The sequence below is a fragment of the Mercenaria mercenaria genome, chromosome 3 (genome assembly GCF_021730395.1).
Source record: "Mercenaria mercenaria strain notata chromosome 3, MADL_Memer_1, whole genome shotgun sequence".
NCBI classification, from domain to species: domain Eukaryota; kingdom Metazoa; phylum Mollusca; class Bivalvia; order Venerida; family Veneridae; genus Mercenaria; species Mercenaria mercenaria.
This window is the reverse complement of record NC_069363.1, coordinates 29,334,683-29,361,810: the sequence shown is the minus strand read 5'-3', so window position 1 is coordinate 29,361,810 and position 27,128 is coordinate 29,334,683.

The following is a 27,128-nucleotide window of genomic DNA, read 5'->3' as shown; positions in this document are numbered from 1 at the left end:
TCAACTCCCTCCGTCCGTTGTATGTAGGCTTTCGGAGAAAAGCATCATGGAGTCTTACACTTTATTAGTCATCGCACCATCAAATAGGAAAGCGTAGCAATTAACTGTAGAGTGGTCACTCACTAAACATTTTCACAATTTTCGCATCGTATCCTCTTTTGATAAACTTTTTAACCAATTTTACAAATATTTGATTAAAATAAGGGGTATGTTTAACTTTCCGAATTTTATAATCTACATCTCCTTAGTATTCCGGGTGTGTAAGTCCAAGTTTTAAGTGTTTTAAGGGGCGTATTGTATTTTTTCTAACAGTTCCGGCGATCTGTAGTAATATTTACTAAAAGCTTTCCATAGCTTATGATAACGGTAACCCTGTTGTAACAATTTCTTGGTGATATGAAGATTTCTGTCATTAAAATCATCTATCTTTGAGCAGGCTCTTGCAAAACGAATAAGCTGTGAAATATAGACACCGTATGATGTTGCTCGAGGGACATCTCCATCAAGATGGGGAAAGTTCACAATTTCAAAATTCAAATCGTCCCTTTCATCATATATTTTCGTTTCTATATTAGTATTCACAATTCTTAAATTTAAATCCAGAAATGACGCTTCTAAATCTGAAGTATTAGCCTTGCAAAGCTGTAATTCTTTAGGGTAAATATATTTCACCATCTCTGAAAAATATTGGTTGTCCATATTTGAAATATCATCAACATACCTTGAGGTTTCATTAAAAGCTTCAATAATTTCAAATTGTGTCTCAGTAGATAAACTTAGCATGAAATCTCGTTCATAACAGTATAAGAATAGATCAGCAATGGGGCGGGGGGGATGCGTATTTGGTTCCCATCGGGATACCAATTACTTGCCTGTAAGTTTTATTGCCAAATTTGATAAATATATTATCTATTAGAAACTTTAGAGCTTCACAAACCTGATCACAACTCCATAGGTTGTATCTCTTAAATGCACTGTTAGAAAAGTATGCTCTAGTTTCATTACAAGCCAGGTAATTAACGTTTTCTCTTGCAAATGTTTTCTGAATTAAAGCTACTAGTTTGTCTTTAATAAGATTATGTGGTAAATTAGTATAAAGAGTAGAAAAACCATAAGTACTTATCTTCGAACATTTGAAGTGTTTGTCTTTTAGCTTTTTGATAATATCTCCAGAGTTCTTGATGGACCAAAACAGATTAACACTCGAGTTCTCATAAACCTTGGAGTAATACTTCTGTACGTGGTCTTTAATTGTAGTAAGACAAGAAGTTAAAAGTATAGAAATGTTTTTTGTAGTGCATAAGGTTGAATTGCAATGAATCGAGCTTTATATGGAGTTTTGTGAAGTTTAGGGATCCAATAAAGAGTAGGGAGCTTCATTTGACTGTCGTCAAGTGCGACATTAAAATTTATACAATGATTTGCATGACTTTTTGCAATAGTTTCCTCATCTAGTTGTGATAACTGGTAGGTTTTTGTATGTTTAAATTCATTTTGTAATACTTCTATGTAGTAAATGCGTCATATAATAATATTATTATTAGAAGCGTTGTCTGCAGGAGTGAAAACAAAATTCGTAGGTACCTTGGATAAAGCTTTCTTTAAACTTCGAAGTGAAAACTTGGGTTTAGGAGGTAATAAGGAAGGATGTGATTCATAGAATTTAACTCGAGTTTTAATGATTTTAAATATATTCCTTTTCCATTCAGTGAGAGCGTTCTGATTTACATTTTCCTTCCGACACCATTTTTTAATATATTCAACAATAGACTGAGTTATTTTAGAGAGACATTTACATAAAAGAATTACTTTGTCAAGATTTCAGATCACATGACATGTTTTGTCTGCTATTCTTGAACAGAGATTGTGATTGTATATATTAGTCTGTAACATCTTTGGAAATTCTGAGAGCTTAAATCATTCAGTAATGATTTTAGTTTATGATAGCTTTTTGTTCTCGACTTGAGTTTATTACAAAATATGGGCTTTGGTTACATCAGTCAGATTCAGTTTTACATGTTTGCTGCTACTTTTTTATTTTTATTTGTCTGGGGTATGTGAGCCGGAACGATACCTAATCAAATTATAATTACAAAAGGTTGAGAGGAAGCCTAGTTATTGATTTTGTGAACAACAACGCTTGTTTATATTTTTTTATGCAGGTTAATTTTTGCTATTGCTCCTTTATGAAGGCATTATGATTTATAAATTATTTACTTTTGTATGTTAACAAAAGCTGTTTTCTTTTGGTTAAAATATTTATGGAAATTGCATATGGAAGTACATGTTGATGCATCATTTTCAGTCTGACTAAAGTACATCCCCAAATAACGCTACGCTTAGGATTTGAAGACGTGCTATTGATAGACTCGTTTTGACGACCCTTCCGCTAGCCAATCAGAGCCTTGCTTTCAACATTTTGAAAGTGAAAGTTGAAGTTTAAAAAATCTGTATTTAGCCTGGAGTTTTCATATTTATAATTCTTATGACGACCACATCACCACTGCGCCCTCGTGTTTTGAGAGGTATTATATTCACCTCCTATAAACGACTGTACTCCACCTCTGCCTGTTGCGACCGATCAAAACAAACAACTGGCAGGCCGGAGGTAAGAAATCTCCTTCAAATTAATTATTTTGCTTTACACGTGTGTGTATTAAAGTTTACGATAAGCTGAACATAAATGTATGTATGTGGTGATATAACAGATGAAACAGACAAGTAATGCAGGCTTTCAAGTGGCCCTAAAATTCCTAAAAATTCCTAATTTTTTTAGGTCTCCCTAAAATTCCTGAAAAAATGCTCAAAAAGGGCCAAATTCCTAAAAAAAGCTCTTAATTTTTTAGATTGTCCCTAATTTTTTGTAATATCTGTCTGAACTTAAATTCGTTTTTTTTTTGTGCACAAAGTCATGCATATAATGATCCAATTAATTTATTGAAGTTTATATTCTTTTAGATTCATTTTCAGAGGTTGCTTCTATCAGTTTCCATGAGTTCCTAGGCTACAGCTTCATGAAACATAGATTTACTTCATTGAGTGATCAGGCCTGCATCCATGGCTGGGCCCAGGAGGCCTGTGCCCCCAGTTGGCTCATCAAAGTTGCTCTCAACTATTTTGGCAAAGAATAAATATTTTCTCAAAATTAGGCTCAGAAACGCACCAGAGGCCACCATTCCATTCCTCTATTTCAAAATTTTCCAGGGGGAGGACCCCCTGACACCCACCTACCACCAATGAGGGCAAAGAATAAATATTTTCTCAAAATTAGGCCCAAAAACGCACCAGAGGCCACCGTTCCATTCCTCTATTTCAAAATGTTCAAGGGGGAGGACCCCCTGACTTCCCCCTACCACCAGTGAGGGGATTACCTCTTCAGTACCTCAAAATTTATATAAGAAAATCACCAGAGGCCACCATTCCATTCCTCTATTTCAAAATTTTCCAGGGGGAGGACCCCCTGACACCCCCCTACCACCAGTGAGGGGATTACCTCTTCAGTACCTCAAAATTTATATAAGAAATTCACCAGAGGCCACCATTTCATATCTACATTTCAAAACATTTCCAGAGGAGAGTCCACTTACCCTCCTAAAACTACAGGGAAACTCTCTACCACACATCAAAATTTAGACCAAAACATGCACTACAATCCAACAGTTTATACCTGTATTTCAAATTTTTGCAGTGGGGTGGCAGCCTCCTTACCTCCCTTACATTAGGGGGCTACACCCTCCTATGCCTCAGAATTTAGAACAAAAAATACACCAGCACCCACTATTTCATACCTGTATTTCAAAATTTTCCAGGGGAGTGCCCCCTGACCCCTCCCCCCCCCCCCCCCGCACCAATTGAGAGAAGTACCCCTCCAGTACCTCAATATTTAAACAAATAAAGGCACCAGTGTCCACCATTTCATACCTTTGTATCAAAAACTTATGTTGGAGACACATTTGTTCTAGAATGGTGCCCCGCGAAAAGCAACAATATATAAAAGGGCGGGCTTGACATGTTCCCTGTGGGCATTTAGTCCTAATTTAGCCATTATTTTTTGCCAAAGTAGCCCTAATTTTTGGCAAAAACAGCCCTAATTTTAGCCCTAATTTTTTGCCAAATAGTGCTTGAAAGCCTGAAGTAATGTTTGCAAAATGTTGAGTGATCACACTCATTGTATTGAAATTCAGTCGACCAGAGTCGCGAAACTGATGAATAACATGTCAAATTGATTTGCAATCCAATAATCTATGTCGTTTTCTGAAATAAGCATGCATACTCCATAAATATATGTAAATAAGATGTTGCATACCTGTTGTATTTTTGAAAGAAATTACTTTTTATCTAGACGGCAAAAAAAAACATTCACTGTATGCGCCGACTAGCCAATTTTGATATTTGATCTGAAGTCTTATTTGCGACTGACACTGTATTCAATTTTGCGACATCTGCGGATGTCTCTAAATTATTTTTATACTTGTAGCATGTGTAAATATTGAGTTCTGCTTAACCCGGGGCTAGAGGGCGTGGACGGTAGCATGCATTTCCACTACCGTCCATGAGAAGGCTCAATCAAACCAAGCCTGCAACATTTTCGTTTCTGTCGTGTTGGGCGACTTGTGGAGTTTCCACTTATTCTATTTTAAGTATGCGATTTATGTCCTTTAAGATCGTAAATAAAAAAAAAAAAACAAACATAACATACATACCAAAGTGTCTCTATCCATCAGTATTCAAGTATCTAATGTCATTTAATGTCGAACCCCTCGCACTATGCATGTACTAATTCATTGGGTTAGGGGGATCTGTGACTCACTATCCTACTTAATTATATAATGCAATTGAAGGCTTCAGAATATATACAATAACGCGTAAACTCCATTTTATGTGTACGCCTATAAACCGTATTTCTATCTAACTAGAAGCTAGAGCTGCCACCTAACGGTCGCTAAATTATACCGCCACCTCCGCCATTCTGGACCAGTTCATAATGGCAACCAGTTTTTTTTTTAAAAAAAGTACCAGTGAAGATAATGATTGCTATATACAATTGTATATTAGGATGCGTGAACAAGTAACATAGTTATGGCATGGGCACAAAAAAATCGACGCTTTATTTTTATTTAGTGATCTTGACCTTGGAGAAAGGGACCAGCTGAGGCCAGTCTTATCAAACATCTTATCGTATCGTACAACCGAAGTTTTGTCTGAACACTCTTGCTGATACCAGTAACAAAACACGTGACCAATTTCATGTGTTAAAGATTTTATGTTTAGGCCTACTGGCAGGTAGTATATTTTCTGTATAATGTGTCCATATTCCAAAAAAACAGATATCACAGTTTTGACTTACGACCGCTTTTATGTTTGATTAAACGGGCGAATGTGTCTTATGCGCTACACATCGACTCATGATGGTGGATATTTGTTATGGCCCGGACACGAAACATGAACCGATCCTATTTTTGACATTTGACCTCTAAGTGTTACTTCGGCCTTTGAGCTAGGTGTGCGCGACACATCGTCTCATGATGTTGAACATTTGTGCCAAGTTATTTCAGAATCTCCTAATGCATAATGAAGTTATGGGACGGACATGAAAAAATGACCCTTTCTTACCTTTGACCTCTTAAATGTGACAATGACTTTAAAGAGAAAAGAAAAAGAAGATGACGGGCATTAACTACATATTGCCTATGTGTGTGAAGTTTGAGAGAGGTAGGTGTAATAGTAATCAAGTAATTGCAGGGCCACACATACAAACAGACCAGACAGACAGACCACATGGTGACTACTATATACCTACTTCTTCAAACTTCTTTTGCGGATTATTATTATGAATAAATGCTACAGGAGCAAGGGAAACCCCGATTTTTAATAAAACAAAAAGTTGCTAACAGGCATACAGATTTTTACGAAAGTCGCAAACATTTGTACAGTAATGCAAGCAAACATGCATACAGTCCGGACATCGCACCGAATTCTTTTTCATTGACGGTTATAAACAAACTGGAGGTTTTAGCAATGATTTTATCTAATTTTATCAAAGTAGTTTTGTTTCTTTACCCACGAGGCAATGAGATTTATATGTAGACCATTCTTCAAGCAAGAAAATATGTACTTTTGACGTCGACAATGTGCAATTGCTATACTTTTACCTGTAATCAGACTAACACATTATATAAAGAAAAAGTTCATGTTCAGTTTCCAATAAAATATAAATATACACACCAACAAAGCAAACTAATCACTTAAAGATAGTTTTTTTTTAACTTTTAGCGGTCACCTTATTGTTTTGATCGGTCGCAACAGGAAGAGGGGGAGAACATTGGTTTATATGGGGTGGAGACTTTTCTAGCGTTTTATCTGCATTTCTGTAATATTAATATCTGTTAAAACCGTGATACATTAAAACCGCGGTGATAGGCATTAAAAACACGGTGATAGTAATAAGACATTAGATCCCAGAGGATTGATATTAGAACCCCGTTGATAGGCATAAGAACCACGATGATAGATATTAGAACCCTGGTGATAGGCATTAGAATCCTGTTGATAGTTGTGAGAACCCCGGTGATAGTCATTAGAACCCCTTTAATAGCAGTAAGAACCCCGTATCTAAACATAAGAATCCCGTTTATAGCCGTTAGAACCTCGGTGGTAGTTGAAAAACTCTGGTAATAGCAGTAAGAAACCCGGTGATAGTAGTAAGAACCCCGGTGATAGCAGTAATAAAGATGATAGGTAACGGTAGATTTCTCGGAAGCACCGAGCACTAAAAACACAGCCTCAGAGCCACGCATTTGCAAAGTAGAACACCGGTAACTAGTAGACATCAGAATCCCGGTAACAACCCTAGTGATATTTTAGAAAACCACGCATGGTCTATCTCCAGGGCTCCTTCAACTATCACTAGGCCCAAATTTCATGAAAATACTTAAGTTTGTTAATTGATTTACGGACGTTAATTTGCTTCCGTTTTTACTTTTCTTCAGCAATTTAACGTACTTTAGTCAATTAACAAACTTAAATATCTTCGTAAAATCGGGGTCAGAGCTTTGGTATCTATCACTAATGTTGTTGTACCTATCACCGGGGATGTATGCATATCACTTCTATTCCTACTGCAATCACCGTGGTTATAATGCCCATCACCGGGGTTTTAATATCTATCACCGGGGTTCTAATGTCTGTAGCCAGGGATCTAATTTCTATCACCTGGGTTCTTATGCCTCTCACCAGGGTTGTAATGCCTATCACCGTGGTTCTTACTGCTATCATAGGGGTTCTGTTGCTTGTCACCGGGTTTGAAATATCTATCATCGTGCTTCTTAAAAGTTCTTTCTACAATCACCACGGTTCGAACGTCAATCAAAGGGGATGCTTTCCGCAATTACATGGGTTGTAATGTCTCTACGAAAGACCGGTGGTGACTTCACACTTCAAACTTCATACTTCAGACTTCAAACTTCAGACTTCACACTTCACACTTCACACTTCAGACTTCAAACTTTACACTTCAGACTTCACACTTCAAACTTCACACTTCAAACTTCACATTTCAAACTTCAGACTTCGAACTTCAGCCTTCACACTTCAAACTTCACACTTCAAACTTCATACTTCAGACTTCAAACTTCAGACTTCACACTTTAAACTTCAAACTTCACACTTCATACTTCAGACTTCACATTTCAAACTTCACACTTCAAGCTTCATACTTCAGACTTCAAATTTCACACTTCAGACTTTCCTATTATTTGTATGTGTATTAAGCATTATATATATGAAGTGTGAAGTTTGAACTGTGACGTATAAAGTGTGAAGTCACCACCGGTCTTTCGTATGTCTCTCACTGGGGATGTAATGACTATCAACTGGTTTCTTATGCTTATCACATGGGTTCATACTGCTAACACCGGAGTTCTAATGCCTATCACTGAGGTTCTTAATACAATCAGCAGAGTTCTAATGGCTATCAAGGTGGGTTCTTCTGCAATTACAGGGGTTATAATGTCCATCACCGGGAGACCAATGAATATCACCAGGGTTCTAATGCTTTCACTGGGCTTCTAATGTCTATCACCAGGATTCTTACTGCTGTCACCGGGGTTCTAATGCCTATCACCGGGGTTCTTACTGCTATCACCGGGGTTTTTACTGCTTTCACTGGGCTTCTGACGCCTATCAATAGGGTTCTTACTGCCTACACCGTGATTGAGTCTAATGCCTCTCACCGGGGTTTTTACTGCTTTCACTGGGCTTCTGACGCATATCAATAGGGTTCTTACTGCCAACACCGTGGTATAGTCTAATGCCTCTCACCGGGGTTCTTACTGCTATCAACGGGGTTCTAATCCCTCTCACCGGGGTTCTTAGTGCTATCACCGATTTTCTTATGTCAGGGGTAATCAGCATTGATAAAGTGTAGAACAGAGTTATATATATATTTATATGGGAATACGAGAACTTTTGTTCTCCTTAATTTAACAGTTCACGAGCACTGGTTTGGCTTCATTCAACAATCCCATTAACTTCTTTCATTCCTGATTTTGAAGCAGATGGTAATATTTATGTAGTAGGCTCCCATATATATGTATAGTTACCTTGTAAATAATAAGCATTGAGCCAGCCTTATGGCGAGGTAAAGTGGTTGCCTTGTGAATGTGGGTTCAAAACCCTGTCCTGGCGTTATATGTTTCTTTGTGGATTTTTCACATCTGCTACATTGGTGCCGTGGCGTATGTAAAAAACACCTGAGCTCTTTCTAGCAAAGCAAAGGCTCTGCTATATAAAAGCTCCTGGATATTTCTTGTTTAAACCCCAGGGTTCAGTATAAAAGGAAAGGCTCCACTCACAAGATGTCAATCATTGCATATTCAAAAACCATTCTTCAGTTTTTGACATTTTTTTTCGAAATAACTCAAATAATAATGAAAATTATTAAATATAGTTTGCCTCATCAGTTCTCTAAGTTCTAATCTATTTAAAAATATTAAATTAAACGTACACAAAAATATCTCATAGGAGTTATTTTAATTGCAAAATAACAAGAATTTGAAAAGTTGACAGTTGAAATTTGAAATCTGAACTCTGACATTGGTCATGTGATAAAGCAGAGCAGTCAGCAGAAAAATGTAAACACACAGAAAAAAAAACAAAGACAAATATCAAACAGGGAATGCCACGCACCAAAAACGCAGCCTCCTCAAAACGAAACCCACAGCACGCAGACGCGTGCACCACACACACACACACACACACACACACGCACACACACACACACAGAGCCAACACATTAGGACAAAACGAACAAACAAAGGAACACACACACACACACACACACACACACACACAAACACACACACACACACACACAAAGCCAACACATCAGAACAAAACGAACAAACAAAGGAACACAGTGGGGCACCGCCTTGGAACGGTCAGTGGCAAAAACACCACTGGGGAGCTTAAACCGGTTTATGGTGCGCACCCAACCTCACTCTTACCCCCACCATGTTCCAAAGACACGGGACAGTGTAAATAAAAGTAATCCCCTCCAGGTGAATCTCTTACACACGCAATGGAAACAAAAAGGCATGGCATGTAAAACACAAAAATGCTCGTGTATAAATATATAAAAAGCAAACCTTAAGAACCAAAAACGTATGTACTCAATGCCTTTTCAGATGACAACAAGAGAAACACCCTTAAGGGCCCGACGAAACAGGCCAGAAGACAAATATCAATACAGTTCAGTCCTGATAGGATTTATAAACTGCTTATCATAGAGTCCTCCCCCTCTTCCGCCAGACACAATCAAAGAGGGAAGCGTAGTGTCCAACTGTAAACGGGTTGAACACTAAACATGCGGTATGTCTCAAAACAGTTGGGTCATAACCTCTTTTATGTTACGTAACAGGTCATGTTAGGTAACAAGGCCTAGTTGTATTCAATAGTGGTTTATCAAACTGGCTACTTTGCTGATAATCTTGTAGTTCCAGTGATGTTCTAGATAGTCATGGGAACTATAAATTATGTAAATATAGGGATGAATAACACTTATCTATTAATCTGTCATAAAACAAATTCATACAAATATGTATCATGCTATTATTTTTTATTTTCTTTATGATAAATTAGTTCAGATTTGTTACTGTAATTTTTACTAATGTTTACAGTGAGTGAGTGTATTGTATTTTTTAACATTTCACAGACTATAGCAAAGACTATTAACACTTCAAATCACAAAATATGATAAATGGTATACATGTACCAATTAAATCCATAAGATATCTCATTATAGAAAGTCCTGAAAGTGATTCTATGTACACTACAACTAAAAGCCATGATGATTTTAAGGGCCGACTTGGTTCTCCAGGCAACTTTTATCAGTTATCTGCTTACAGCTATACCATGGAAATTTAATGGCCATTACATGAATTGCAAGAGAGCAATAAATTCGGTCAGTTTGCAGAATCAGGTGTATGTTATTACATGTAGAAACTTCACACCAACCATGTATGCTGTATAAATATTTCTGAGAGAAAACAAAAGTTGAACTCTGAATCTCAATAATATTCACACAAAAAAACAAGATAAAAAAAACACAAATTTAAACTATTCAGCACTAACGTTATTATGATGTTATGGTATTTGTGTCACACTTTAAAAAAACAAACATGAAGTAATGCAACTTTTTATAACACAAAATAAACTACAATAGTGTAGGTTTATTAGTCTGTTTCCATGTCGTTATCCAGTCACTTGCCCTATTTGATTAGGATTATTATATTTCTAGAGAATATTATTATTCATTATACATGTATATTGTTATTATCTTTCCATGAAGTAAATCCATATCTTCGTGAATATTTAATATGTAATTTATTGTAAATATATTTATTGTAAATACATTTATTGTATATACATGTATATTTATTGTAAATAATTCTTTGTCCATCTGTTTATGCGCAGACATTTATAGTTATGTAAATAAATTACTATCAGGCCTTTCTTCATCATTTTGGGAATGCCACCAAAACCAGTGGAATTGGGATAATGCTCTTGTGGGAATATTTTCAAATTTCCAAAATCTATGTAAAAATATTTGTTTGTGTAAAATATTAATGGGTAACATTTCAGTAATTGTTAAACAGTATAACTGTTCTTTTGATAACCAAAATATACATAAAATTTATCAAAACCTTTTTAAAACAGCAAACAATGCAAAAGGTAACACTCATTTGGGAATTTGGGAAAAAAACATATTTTTTTTTTGCTTTGGGATTACCTCCTTTTACCGGGGAAAGATTTATAGGGGGACAAACCCTGACTATTATCACATTTATAATTGTCTTATGTTTATTTAAATAAATTACTATCATCACATTCATAATTGTCTCATATTTATGTATATAAATTACTAGTATCACATTTTGTTTTGCATGCTCTAGTTACCGTATAGAGGGTTATTTCAACGTGGGGAATATTTCTGCGTTTCTACGGTTTCTCGGTAGAATCGCAAAAATATTTCCAGCAGAATATTCATCCAGCAAGGATTTAAAACGCAAAAAGTCTTTATTTTTTCATCAACGTTGCTTCGCGATATATTACCCGAGGAAATCCGAAGTTCATAACGGCATGGTCTATTTATTTGAAATTACCGTCGTGATCTAACCATTACCAATAATTATGTAATTGGGTGTGATGGTCAATAAAAGTTCAAACAGTTAATACCTCAAAAAACGTGTCCTTTTTTGTTTGTTTGTTTGATTTTTTTTGTGAATGTAATAAATTGAGTGGATTTCACTTGAGTTGTTCTTATTAATCCCTAATGAACATCTTCCGAACTATACCTTAGTAACCGTTATACTTGTGTAACCATTATGCCGATATACCGTAGTTTGCAGTTGTAGTGTATACCGTAGTTTGCAGTTGTAGTGTATACAATGTTGTTGGACTTAAATTTATTCAATTCGCATGTTATTATATCCTAAAATGTACTCATTAAAAGTATTAACAGCAGTAACCGGTAATTTAGTTGAAGTTGATTGTTTTCGTGCGCTATCATTCTCACAACGTCCGATCATACGAGGAGCTACATCCTCCTTGGTATCGAAAACGCAGAAATTTCACTTCCTTTTATATGAAAACGCAGAAATTAAACACGCAGACATTTCTTTCAAAATTTTTGGGACCAAAACGCAGAATATTTTGACCGCAGAAATAACCCACTATACGGTACTTTGAAATACGATAGATCTTAGTATGTATTTCATAAAAAACTAACCTCCAATGATGAAAACAAATCAGTAAGTTTTGGATTGGAATGGAATGGAATGAGATACTGGAATGGAATGGAATGGAATATATCTGTAATTCCATTCCAAAAATAAGTGTATGCCTAGAAAAAGCTATTGTGCCTTTCGAACACTGGTAATATTTTCTTTGAAAAAAAGAATTTCAGACAGAGGTTTGTGTAGAAATGAAACGTTTCGTGCTTCGAATTCACAACAAGAATGAAAACAGACAACAGGATTTCATCAACAGAATTTTCAAATATAATTGATAATCTCAAAGGTTCTCACCGGCATAAGACACATCTGTCAAACATCAACGTTAATTACAGCCTGTGGAACTTTGCTACAATGACAAACATTGGTTCTTCTAATATTCATTAAAATTTCCAGAGTATTCTCAAATCAGTCGTTCGCTGGAGTATAGAAAATTAATGGTCAATATTAAATAGTGCATCAAATGACAGACAAAACCTATACTAATGTCATTGAACGAACTCCCCATCTGATCTAAGCCAGGCGACTCAGTATTATCCTATTTACGTTGTCTAGTCCATCAACTTGAATTAAGTTAAGGTATGAGGTGAAAAGTGTGTTAAAGTTCCATTTTCCCTTGAGTACTGACCAGTCCAAGGCGTATAATTATTTTCTAATTATCGTTTTATCTTTTCTATCATGTCATTTATATGACAAAAATTAATGCTAGGCAATGCTTGATTAGTAACTGCTTCATTATCACCGATTAATAATTAGCTGCACCCATGCCGGCGGACTAATTTTTACATAAGTAAAATTACTAATCCATTTTAATTAATTAGTAAGTGAAGTTTTATGTTGTCTGACAATAAGTGAAATTGAAACTTCATTTACCTTAATTGTCTTCATTTTCCAACTGGAGTTGTCAAATTGAACAATTTGTAGTACTTAAGAACATAACAGACTCCCCGTGAAGATGTAAAACTATAAATATTTCAAAACGTTGAAGTCTGTATCTGGCAAACAAAATCTTTGTTTTTATTGGTTAAGAGTGACACCGGCAATGCTATGTCATTTATAGAATTAACGAACAGTTTTCTGGAACAACTTAGACAAATGGACCGTAAAATCAGTCGTTATTATTATATATAATCAACAAATGTTAACATTTAAATAGTAAAACATTATTATTATTATTATTATTATTATTATTATTATTATTTACAATTTAACTCACCACAACAAAATCGTATGTTTTAAATATTTGTTTGATTTAAAGTAATAAAAATAAAGCATTTTCAACTGGCCTCAATGCTATATGTTTAATAAAACAATGATAAAAACCTTTTTACTTCATCATTTTAAAGAAATAATTAACATTTTAAATTTTGATATATTTTGTTCTAAACATATTGATCTCAGAAAATGGTCGTAATGTGCAGTTTATAAGTGTATATTGTTAAAGTGATATATATATATATAAGCACTCGGAGGGTTACTTACTTCGTGGTGTTTGTTCCAGGTTTTACCTGTTTTATACAATAACACCAGAATAAACGAAAAAGAGCAAAGAAATGCTTGTATTTCTACATTATTACAATACCTTTGTTACATCTAATATGAGGCACAAAGGTAAACGAAATCACAAATGTTTTCCACGAGGCGATGAAATGCTGATTAAACAATGAATCTCTCTAGATATAATGGCTTAATTAATAATTCAAATATTTTCTACCTCCTGAAAAAAAACTGATGCAAACGTTTCAAGGTGTACATAATTGTGCTAACGACCACATAAACATTTTTCTAATTTTCGACTTAAGCTACAGTTCAAGATTCATTTCATTTCATTTGTAATTTGTAGATAGCGTCCTAACATGAAGAATTCAGCGCCCCGAGTGAGGCTCGAACCCATATCGGTGAGGGGCAAATGATTCGAAGTCAGCGACCTTAACCGTTCTGGTACGGAGACACCCATTTTTAGTTAAGGAAATAATTTCATTTCTGACTTGTTGCAATACAAATAGAAATTTTAAACAGATTCGATTTGATTTTGTCTGCAAAAAACACTTTCTAAGTCAATCAAACATAGAGCGGTAATCATGATATAAAATAGAAAGAATTTAGCTGCACTTTATAATATCAGGTTCAAACTATAAATGAGTGTCAATAAAAAGGAAAATATGTAGCGTGCAACAAGAGCGTTCCTTATCCGTAATATCTAAATATCTTAAAATCTGTATAATAATAATTTTTCTTGGGCTATTTTGTCTAAAGATTTCAACTATTTAAATATATTAATTTTCCTCAGGTTTCCTAACCTTATGATTGACTTATATTTCAAGAAATGATTTAACTTTGAAACAATGAGAATTTCAATCTCCAAACATCTGAGCAAATTAAATCATATGAAATATTTCAAAATCTCAAAATATTATCAACTCTCAAACAACCCTTCGTTCGAATGCTTATTTCAGGAATCTTAAATAGATCTCCTCTGTTTTTAAACTCTAAAAATATTCCTATATATTCCAAACACTTTCAGACATTTTCAAACGAGGTGTTACTGGAACAGTAAAATATTTTTTAATGCCAGATATCTGAGATTTCTGTGCATCAGTAAATATAAATACTGCTCCGATCCGACATAACATGGACAACCAGCAGACTCCATCCCACCACCACACGACCAAACGTCTTTGGAATATATTTCTTATATCCAAGTAGACTTTTATTTGCCCGAGACGTCTTACTTAAGCAGTGAAATATTTTTAATGCCAGATATCTGAGATTACTGCGCATCAGTAAATATTAACACTACTTATATCCGACTTTGTAAGGACAACTCACCATCTTCTCACTTCAACGACCAACTGCCTGTTCAAATACTATAGAAATAAGCTTGAAGAAGTTGACGTCTTCTTGTTGCAAAATCTGTCCAAATAGCGGAGACGTAAAAATGAGAGGTAATTAATTCATGATTCAACTATATACTTTAGGTATATATCCGTCACAAATATAATTAAATAATTTGGGAAATGTTAAATGAAAAGAGTGCTTTGTTGCCTTGACAACTATTAGAGGCTTTTGAAGAACAGTTTAATTGTGATAGCTATACAAAAAATTACTACTAACTAAAACTGTAATCATTACAAACTATTTATTTACTAAAATTGAACATCAGAAAATTGCAATTGTTTTCATACATGTAAAATATTTCTTTAACAATGAGATAAGTTCATTTCTTTGCAAAATGTTACAATGTTTTCTTTAAATTAAGTGTGAAAATTCTTATTGCCAAAAATCTGAAAAAAATCAGATCATTTGACAATGTTTGAAATATACACATATGGCAGGTCTAAAATTAACTTATCAAACATTTTATTTAAACAAGTTCTAACAAATATTGCCATAATATCAAATCTGCATTTTCAAAGCATTTCTGTGTAGAAAATGCACTGAAAAGTGCTGCTGAAGTTAGGCTCTCAAACTTTTATTCACCGCTTTAGTTTAATTTCTTTAAACACAACCAATTGGAACCACTAAATGAATAATGACAGAAAACGGCAAAAATCTCGAAAGGTTGTTTGTTACTGAACTAATAACGTTATACGTTTTATCCCTTTAATCTGTAAAACATTATGCTAATCGTAGATTTATTCCTTCAAAATGTTTAAGACCAATTCTATGTTAGAACCAAAAAATTAAAGAAGGGATCGGAAAATCATAGTCTCAGACTTACTTAATATTTGCACCCTTTTTAGTATTCGGGCCATATATGGAGAATTAAGGGTGAAAAGATATCAATCAGCTCTGGTTGCCATGGAAACGGGAACATTATACTTTTTGCGAAAAATGGCAATTTCTGAGAGTCAAACTTTCCTAAAATGTTACATTTTTTTGCACCAAGTGGTCTCTATGTTTGAAATAAAGCACTCATTTTCATATTTGCCTGAAATACATACCTGAAGTAATTATCTAAACCAAATATTGTCTTTCAAAATTTTCACAGTTTTAGAAATAACAATTTTATAAATATCCCCGTTTAAGGTTTACATTATCTTTAAAAATGGGTCTGCATGTATATTTTTTTAACTTCTAATAGAAATAAAAGTGTACACATCTGAATATAATACTTGTATGGATTCAGCAGAACAATGATACCAAATTTAAGGAGGAATTTTAGTGGGTCATTCATATTTGAACTTTTTAGAGAATTTTGAAAATTGACCAAAAAAAGAGTTTTCAGCAAACTCATTTATGCCTAAATTACAGAATAACCTGAAATAATATTACAATGCCAGATACAGAATTATAGAAAAACATTAGAATTTCATGTAAAATTATTTTACAAAGTTATACTGTCCAAAGTTTTGTCTAGAATTTAATGAGAATGATCCGTTACCATAGAAAATTATACAAGAAAATTATAATTTAGACCTTTTTTAAGCACTTTCTCTATCAATTTTGTATTTTATGAAACAAGAACAGTGCATTGTATGCATCTTTCTTTCTAGTGGGTAAACTAATTTTGAGTTTAAAAGCAGTTGGAAATACTCATAACCAACTGTTACTGGCCCTTAAGGTATTGTATGTTTACTAATCATGACTGTCCAATTATTTTTCAAGTTGCCATGCTTACAACAATCATTTTGCATCAAAAAAGAACTTTAAATCATAGTGCTTTTTTTTTGCTGCAGTTACTATAAACCATTAATATATTAAATGACATTTTTGGATAAAATAACAAAAATATCTACGTGTGTTTGTGTAAAGATAGTGTCCTTTCACCTTTGGAAATCACTTTGTTGCCATGGAAACAAATGGTAGTAAAAGCAAAATTATGTATATTTCGCCATTTGATTTAATATATGCATTTTAAATACAATTCAGAATTATGAACAAATACCAGTGTATATCCAAGACTGAAAAATATCATGATATTTAAAAATATACATACATATATGTTCATGTAATAACAATCTAGGAAAGTTTATTAGGTTTAAATACTTTCTGAATCAATGATAAAATGAATGTTTCTGTTATCAATTTACATTAACTCAAGCATGTACAAAATTAGAATGCTCAATTACTGGGATTTGAAATACAAATATCCCATTCAATTCCATCCAGCAGATTTTTGGTGAATATCTTAAAAATTGATATTTCTAGACCAAGATGCATATTCTTCTTTTAACAATCCAATTAAATTAAATGATCTACAGAACAGGTTAGTCAATATTTTGCTAGATACAACTTTAAATGTATACATTTCTTTCAAACTATAAAGACAATGACCTGACTTTTTAAGGATAGCTATAGATAAAGTAGATTTAAGACTTGACTAAGTTTATTCAGAAAAACCCTGATCATGCACATTCCAGTGCCAGTAAATATCTACATTGTAGACATTTTAAAAAAGAATAAATTACATCAGAAAATATGATTTTATGATACAGTCTTAAGAGTGAAGAATAATTGTAATATTTCAACAGACTCACAAAATCAAGTATACTAATTCAACCATTATTTTGCTATATTTTGTCAGTATTTTTTAAAGATTTAAAACATCTGTATAAAATAAAATTATCTATGGAAGAAAATATACAGTTAGATCTGCATATGTATGTAAGTAATAAACCAAATCTAATGAGAACTGCAAAAGATGTGCTCTTTTACAAATATTCAAAGACAGCCATGTGTTTATTCCATTTAAGTATGTTCAAGTGCATCTTTTTCACAATACATTAAATGTTATCAAATTTAAATATAATAAATTAATGTAATACATGCAAAAGTAATCAAACAATTTCAGAATTTAAAGTCAAAAATTAAGATATTTTTCAATTAAAGGGCCTTCAATGGTTAGACAACTACATTTGTACCAACATTTTTAAGAAATGACATTCTAAATTTTTCCATAAATCTGAAAAAGAAACATTAATGCTAACAACATAATTCCATTTTCAAGATGTCCAGTGTGAGTTCTTCTGTTTATGTCCTTTTTGGTCTGTAGCAATTCAAAAAAGAGACAGATCTTCACTGTTCAGATGCCCATAACTTATTCTAAAAACACTAATTGATGATTCCCCACTTCCAGCATCTCTAACTGGAAAACATAAAAATACTATTTTTTTAAACATTTTGCCTTCACAGTGACATACTGCATTTCAAACTTGTGTCTTCTACTTTAGAGATGAAATGTCATCTTGTCAACATTAAACTATCTGGATCAGACAGTTAAATCACAGACTGTACATTTGCAAGTTATAGAAAGTCTTTTTAGCAGTCCTTGTTATATTCATTTGATACAGAATCTTGAGAAGGCTGGCTGTTCAGGTGATATCAGAGGTTTTCTGACTTTTACCATGTAGCTGTCACTGAAAAACAGAGAAGTGAGAGAATAACAATCTGAATGTCTTTTTATTTGACTATGGGTGGTGGTGGTGGTGGTGGTGGGGATGGGTTCTCCAGTTATAATATTTGTGATATCATGTTTCTGGGTAGAACTACTGATCTATAAGCCAGCTGGAGGGTTTCCTCTCACAAATTTATAAATGAATAAAATTTATATATATCATTTTAATCATTTAATAAATTTTATATAAAGTAAATGTATAATATATACATCTTTCCTTTATTCTTTTAATGAAAATAATTTATCACATAGACCTCCCCCTCCTTGGAATAATTTTAAAAGGAACAATTGTATGAAATACATTAAATACTTCTCACTTTGCTACACTTTCATTAAAGATACATGAAATTCTAAACACAGTTCATAAATATTCTGTCAAAACATAACATTTAATCAAGCATTTATAAAGATTTGAAATCAGACCTGATCAGATACTAAAACAAACTATAAATAAAATGTAAATACCTTCCTTCTATTCCAATATAAAGATGATGATGATCATTCATTTGAAGAATTAGTCTGGAATAAACACAAATCAAACTAAAATGGTTGTTTCTGTTGTTACATTTTCAACATCATATGGACCACTTTAAAGACGAAATATGTTTCTCATACATGTGCAGAGGGTCCTTTTCTGAAAAAGAGTGCGTCATATCTTAAAATTTCAAAATAGAGAAAAGTGAAAACTACACAGGTCGCTCAACACGACAAAAACGAAAATGTTGCAGGCTCGGTTTGATTTAGCCTGTTCATGGAGGGTAGTGGAAATGCGTGCTACCGTCCACGCCCTCTAGCCTCAGGTTAAGCAGAACTCAACATTTACACATGCTAATAGTACAAAAAGCAATTAAGAGACATCCGCAGATGTATTCAAACGGCGGTGAACATGGAACCTTCGGTGATACACGTGTTGAGGCGTGTAATTCCATGAAGAGCGGCGTTTGGTCCCCAGATAAAATAATGGGTTTGCCCCAAACGAGAAAACAATGGGCAGAACTAAACAATCTGGAATTTAGGAAGTGGATCTGAGGTTATGGAGCCTGCGTATCACAGGAACTGTCAAAAGACAAAATTATAAAGCAGGCACCATATCCATGGGGTGATTATACAATAACACTTATCAATATTTATAGTCACACTACAATAGAATGTATGTCAATTTAAGTTATATAAAGTCCTACTAGCTATTCTTGTATCATAAATTGAGATGTCAAGATTTCATACTTGTATGAATTTGGGCATGTGGGGGATTTCATTCTTTATTTAAATAGGCCTCTGAGGTGTAAATATAAAAAAACACATATCAACTTTGACATAATCAAACCATTTACATTCAGTATGTACTTGTAAAAACAGTTAAACAGGCCTGTGCAGATTAAAACATGCTGACTTATGTGTAGTAATGGATGCAATTAAATGTTTTCATTTTTCAGCATTCAGTGAGTTTTTACTTCAGTAAGTCTATATTTCTACAGGTACTTTGGCAAACATATATACTATTGCAAATGACTAAATTATGATTACCTCTCTAGAACACCCGCTCACTTCATTGTTGTTTGAAACATTTATCATCAATCAGTCATTTTCAAAAGACACATCTCACAGCTGAAAAACGAAAGAAACAAATTTACAAAAATATATACATTTTGAAATATAAATCTGTCTTTATCTGCTTTTTACAAATAACATAAAAAAAAATCATGCTAATGGTCATTTATAACTAACATCGGGACTTTTCTGCTATAAATCTACCTCCAATAAAAGGAGGTAATCCCAAAGAAAAAAGTATGTTTTTCCCAATTATGAATTTGAAATTCCCAAATGTGTGTTACCTTATAGGGGTGTTTGATGTTTTATAATGGTTTTGCAAATTTGTATGTATATTTAGATTATAAAACAAAATTTATACTGTTGATCAATTACTGAAATGTAATCCATTAATATTTTACACAAACAAATCTTTACATAGATTTTAGTAATCTGGAAAATTTCCACCTTAGACAATTTCTGAAAGCATTTTCCCAATTCCACTGGTGTTGGTGCATGGTATTCCCAAAATGATGAAAAAACGCCTGAAAGTGTTATCTTGGACAATGTTAAAATAATCAGAAATGTCTGTACAATGTTTAAGAAAATAACCTCTGTATGGTCTTTGAATCTGTTGAAGGAGGTAACGAAATATCTTGCATAGCTTGAAATTTTTACATGTCAGATTTAAACGTAAAATATTCTGAGACTCACCTATTTTTATTGTAGTGTTATGATTTAACATTGATCCTTCACTCAGTTGATACAAACTTCACTTATGGATACACACACAGTTTAGACTCATTTATGCCAGAGATTTTCCCAAACAATGTCGCTATTCAGTAAATTTTAAACGTAGACTTAGTTTGAAAGGACACATCCAAGCCTCACATGCCCATTCAGCATAAAATCTCTGACAGTCATTGTATTAATATACTAAAATTTGCATATTCCGAGTAGAAATCTGATTTCAGCATAATCCAGGAAGTAAACTTAGTTAAGCTCTTTGTGGTTTCCTAAATGAAGAGCATCAAGGGGAGGTAATAAAAATAGGAAAAACACCCCAAATCATAAACTTTGGCTCAAATCTACAAGAATGTGTCTGAATGACCCACTACAATTTATGTTTCTTTTTAAAACATCATCTTCCCTTTATACAAACAAATATACTTTTCTGCTGAGACCTGTCATTTTCAAGATGTAGAGTCGATATAAACCTATGTTTTGCTCCATAAATATATTTTTTCTTGCTGATAAATATTTGGAACTATAAGTTTAGTATGAAACCTTGTTCATTTGCCTTTAAAATTTGCAAGTACGAAAATAAAGGACACTTTTTAGTACTTTCTAGATAACAAAATAAGCATGCACCCCTGATTTTTTTTAAATCAAGCAAGTTTGGAATTTGCATCCTCGTTTCCATGGTAACCGGGACATATATTGAAAAATTGAAAAACAGGATTTTCTTAATTGTACATCCTCTTCATGAAAAAATCGGCTTAAAGGAAATATGTGACTATGAGTTTACAACTTTTTTTTTGGTTGTTACAGAGAATTGGTCTTAATTACCATCAGGTTTTTTTTTCTCGGAACTGTGTATTTTGCCATGGTAACGGATATATTTCCAGTTGAGATGGTGCAAGAAGACCCCAGGTGCCCCTCCGAGCATTATTTTATCACGGGCGGTAACTTGGGTAGAACCACCGACCTTCCGTAATTCAGTTGGATTACTACTTTACATGAAGAAGTCTACGTCGTAAGCAAGGTTTCAAACCCACATCGGTGATTCGAAACTGGTGGCCGTAACCACTCGTTCACGGAGTGGCCCCCGAAGTATAACAAAAATAGAATAAAGCTGCAAACATTGCAGAAACATTTTGCTGCTAGGCTAATTATGTTTGTTTTTTTATTTCAAGACTTAGTATTTTAGTATTTATCTTGTAAATATATGTTTATAATTGTGTTAAAGGACATTTCTTTTTACATGAACTTGACAAAATACTCCTTGTGTGTTGCTAAATATTACTTGTTACTATAGGAACATAAATTTTGACTTTAAATTTGTTTTCTTGTTTAAACTGTATGTTTCTTGTTTGTATACTCTATTTAAACAATGTCTTTTGTGTTATTACTGCATTAACAGAACAACACTTTTCTTCACAAATCTACCCTACAATGCTAGAATTGTAATGCACACAATCATTCCAAACATTCTGTAGTTTTGAAACACTGTCGCATAATATTACATGATAATTATGTCTGTTACATTTATACATGATACAGGAGTAGACTGCATAAACAGATAAATATTCAGGTTATTCCAAGAAATCATTATATTAATCTGACTTTAATTTAGCTTATTTATACCACCAGAATGTTTCTTGTTTTTCTATTTGATTTGATTTAACTGTACATGTTACCTCACAATTCTGCCTTAAAATGGGGAGTTTAAATTCAGACAGGCATATCAGAAAACTACATGTATTTTAAAGAAAAACATTACATGTAATTATGTCTCTTACTTTAAAATATTACGGTAGATAAATGTTGGTGTCAATATTTTGAAGAAGCACTAAACGACCTTTTCGTTAGAAAAATGGTACATTGTTGCCGTATCAATGAAACCATTGCTCAGAATTACGCCTTAAATTTTAACAAAATCATTATTGATAATGTTTCTAAATACATCTTGTACTTAATTGTTTTTCTTACAGATACAAAGAATGTTTTCAAGAAATCTGGTTTGTGTTTCTGGTTTATTTATTTTGGCATCCTATCATATCATGTCATAAAATTTCGTATAGAAAACAATTGAACTGAGAGACCGTATCTTTATTTCACTTCTAGATTATGTTATAAAATCGATTTTAACAGCAGTGTTGCCATGAACAAGATTTAGATGGAAAACAATTATTGATACTGAAAGACAGAATGAGACAGGCACAATTAAATTTCATTAAATGCATGTTTTGTATGTACTGTTTTTGCCGTGCTATTGTTTTAAGTTCGAATGAATCTTTTTTTACAATGTAATATATGCACTAGCGTTTTAGTAACAGTTATGAAGAACGTATTAAAATGATTTGCAACCGAAGGCTGGTCATGACATATCGATAACACTGTAAGAACTAGCACTGAGCTTAGGTTTATAACCTAGCTATTTTAAATGATGCCATAGGCGCCTGGAGTTATATGTTCCTCCAGAAATTATCAGCTTTAGTTTACTTTATCAAATATAAAAGATTGATTCTACACTTAAAAACTCTTTAAAGTAAATATTAGATCGTTCTTTCTTAATACGGTGCAATGTACAAGTTGAATATGCTCAAGACATTGGGATCACTGCAGCTACGATAATTTAGGACCTAATTTTTACGGTTTTGTGTTTATGAAGAACCTTTTGTTTGTTTTGTGCATGCAATTTCTCCGATGATATCAAATGTGCTAATATGAACAGGTTTAATATGAAGACTGAAAGTGATTTAAAACAAAAAAGGTATAAATTCCATGAGAGCTATTACTGAAAAGTTAACGAACAACATTTGAAAGGTATTTCAACGGATGTCCTTATGCTTTTTTGTGGATTATCGCTCAATCATAAGCAGTACTAGCACGTTTTCATGTACATTATAGGCCAACGAGCACTGGTTGATGGGGCTTCATTGAACAATTATTAGCTAGCGTCTTTCTATTGAAATTGTCTCTGATAAAAGTGAAATATCTATATAAGAATTCCAACATTTTAATTTCAATAACTCTATAAATTTCGTGAAATAAGGGTGAAAACCTTATGTACACATTCCTCGTGCTCACTAAACACATTCTTTATGATTTACTTTCACTGCGAATGGGACCGACCATGTATACAAGAAACTTGGGTAAAATCGTAATAACTGAAAGACAAATATTTCATCATTGACAACATTTACAACATATTCGTTTATATTTTATTACAAGAAACAAACAAGCCATTAACGGGTCATGTGCAAGGCAACAAGATACCATTACATGATCACATGATGTGAACATTTCCTCTGTCCAAATAGCTATCTTTAACCATATTTAAGATATCTCCTGTTCTTACAGAAAATAAGAAAAAGCATGTTTTCGTAAGAAACATACTCAAACAGCAATTTTTTATCTAGTTTTATCCAAATTTGTCTAAATAGATAGTATGTAGAAGAAAACAAGATGGTGATTAATCAAAACATAATTCAATTCAAATAGTAAACTCTTATTGTAGGTGATTCTTTGAAGGTACTTAGACATAACTGTCTTAATCCATCAACACAACCCTAAGTAACTCATTCTATATTTGAAATGAAATTGCTATTATACTGGCCATTTACAAGTAATAAACCTTTTACATTCTTGGTTCCATAAATGAAGCTTAGGCTCGTACACTTTTAAATTCATTTATTGGTGAGGCAAATTTTCCAGTGTCTTAGTGTTGAAGAACATATTGCCCGCTACTGATGGATTATAGTACAGAAATGTGTCCCTTCTGAATATACTGGCCTTATGTTTGGACCACATTTTTGCGAATTTTAAACAACTCGCTTGTGCTTTCATTTTATTTGATTAATTCTTAGTTGAAAGAAGCTTAAACATTTTCTTAGACCGTTAATGTATGATTCTTTAGAGAATATGATTACCCAAGAGCTATAAATAAATGATTGGCAACTTGAAAGCTATAGAGCAAATCCGCCAACTCCGTGACAAAAAAACGAGATCTCGTTACCGAAAGTGGCGCTTTCTCCACGCGCCATTTGTATGCGAAGCAATTATTCATCGGTAAAATAATATCACCGTATGCCCACGCTTCTTTCGATGGCATAAAAACGTGTACTTCGTGTCTTAAGGCCATTTCAAATTAAATAATTTTGTTTTAGAAGCTAACATGTTTTTTAAATGTAGTTTTAAAGTACAAATTGAACTCCATGCTCGCGATGTTTGTTTTTAGTAAGATAACGCCGAATCACGCTCTGACACGAGCTAACGCGAGATTACAGCCAGTTGCCATTCTGTGTATTTTATACTTCTTTGCTCTACCTAATAGAAGAATCCGTTGTTTCTATATCAAATATTGTATTCTCAGTTAATGGCAATTGCAAGCCTCAGTTTGTTGTCATCAGATAGTCGTACTGTTGCCCACGGATTGGTATAGGCGATGGTGCGATAACAAGATGCGATTGCATCTCGAAAACAAAAGCTCGACAGCACGATGCGACAGTGTGACACAAATATTACGTTACCACATCGTATTATCGTGGTGTCGCATCGTGTTGTCGTGTTATCGACAGAACAACGTCAACCCCATGCAGTATCATCATTTGGATGGGGTGTTGAGGTAAGCAGTATGACTAACGAGGCTAATATCGTTTTATATCGTTCCGGTTTGGTATACACAGTACAAAAACATAGTAGATTTAGATTACAGGCATATAAATACAACGATTGTTAAAAAATTACTGCATGCTATACTGCAAAATAAATATAATATAAAAAGAATTATAACACATAATGAAAATACTTTCTGTTTTAATATATATCTTTTTTAGAATAACGGATATCTAATTTGGCCTCCATCTATATTGCCCGGAAAAAAAGTCGTTCTATGTGATACATTTTGTTCGATTAGTCTCAGCATACATCTTAAAACTCGTTTGCGTTCTCCTTATATGTTCTTATATCCAACCATAACATAAATTATCTTATTTACATTTCGATACTGAACTCTGTTATTATATGAGCCGTGCCATGAGAAAACCAACATAGTGGGTTTGCGACCAGCATGGATCCAGACCAGCCTGCGCATCCGCGCAGTCTGGTCAGGCTCCATGCTGTTCGCTTTTAAAGCCTACTGGAATTGGAGAAACTGTTAGCGAACAGCATGGATCCTGACCAGACTGCTATGTTTATAACTGATGGAATTCTTTAATATTGAAGAACACATTGCCCGCTACTAATGGTTTATATATTGACACTGACTACGGTCAAACTAATAAAGGTGCCCAACGTATCTTTGAGTTTTCGTGTATTTTATTATCTGTTTTGTAAAAGCATAATGCTGTAAGGATGTTAAAAGCAATATAGATATTGTTATCACTGTAGCTTTCCTAAGGAAAAACGGTAAATGGTCATGCTGAGTAGAATTAGGAAAATTTGCATACGTTTAGTTATATAATGAAGACATACATGCAATGTAATAAAGGATGAGCGTGGCATTAATTGATATAAAGTTGTTTATAGTTTGGTTTAATTACACGTTAACCGAAAACAGGACAGTTTTGACGATATAATAAGTGCCTTTTCCGATGAGCTGATTATTTTCTTCTTAAAGAATATGGAAAGTGGCAGACAACAGTATATATACAGTGATATAGTACAGCAGCGTTTACTGATTAATATACCCCCGTAATAGTTTATTTCAAAATAAATTGCACACCACAGACGTTTCCTAGAAGCGATAAATTTATTATAGGAAATACTAATAGTAAATGTTAGTTATTGATTATTTCTACATAAGAGATACAGTTTAAACGTACTTATCATATTTTTATATCAATTATACCTAAGAAATCTTCTCAGAATTTCTTTGTTGTAACGGATGCCTTTTTCTTTTACAGTTTTTATTTTTTTAGTGCTTTGTTTGAGAAACATTTCTGGATTTTAATGCATTTTCCCGAATTTGTGCAATATTAAATATAATTAATATTTTATATATATATATAACTTTCTTGAATCAAATGTACGATGTATGGTGTAATGTATTGTATCAAAGATCAGTTTAAAGTTTTTAAAATGTCTAAATGTTTCGTCTTTGCTTTCGTATTACTTTTTGCGAGGATTAATTGAGCAAGAGATTAGAGTTAGCTGTAAGTAAGCGGGTGATCCGACGTCCGTCGTGCATC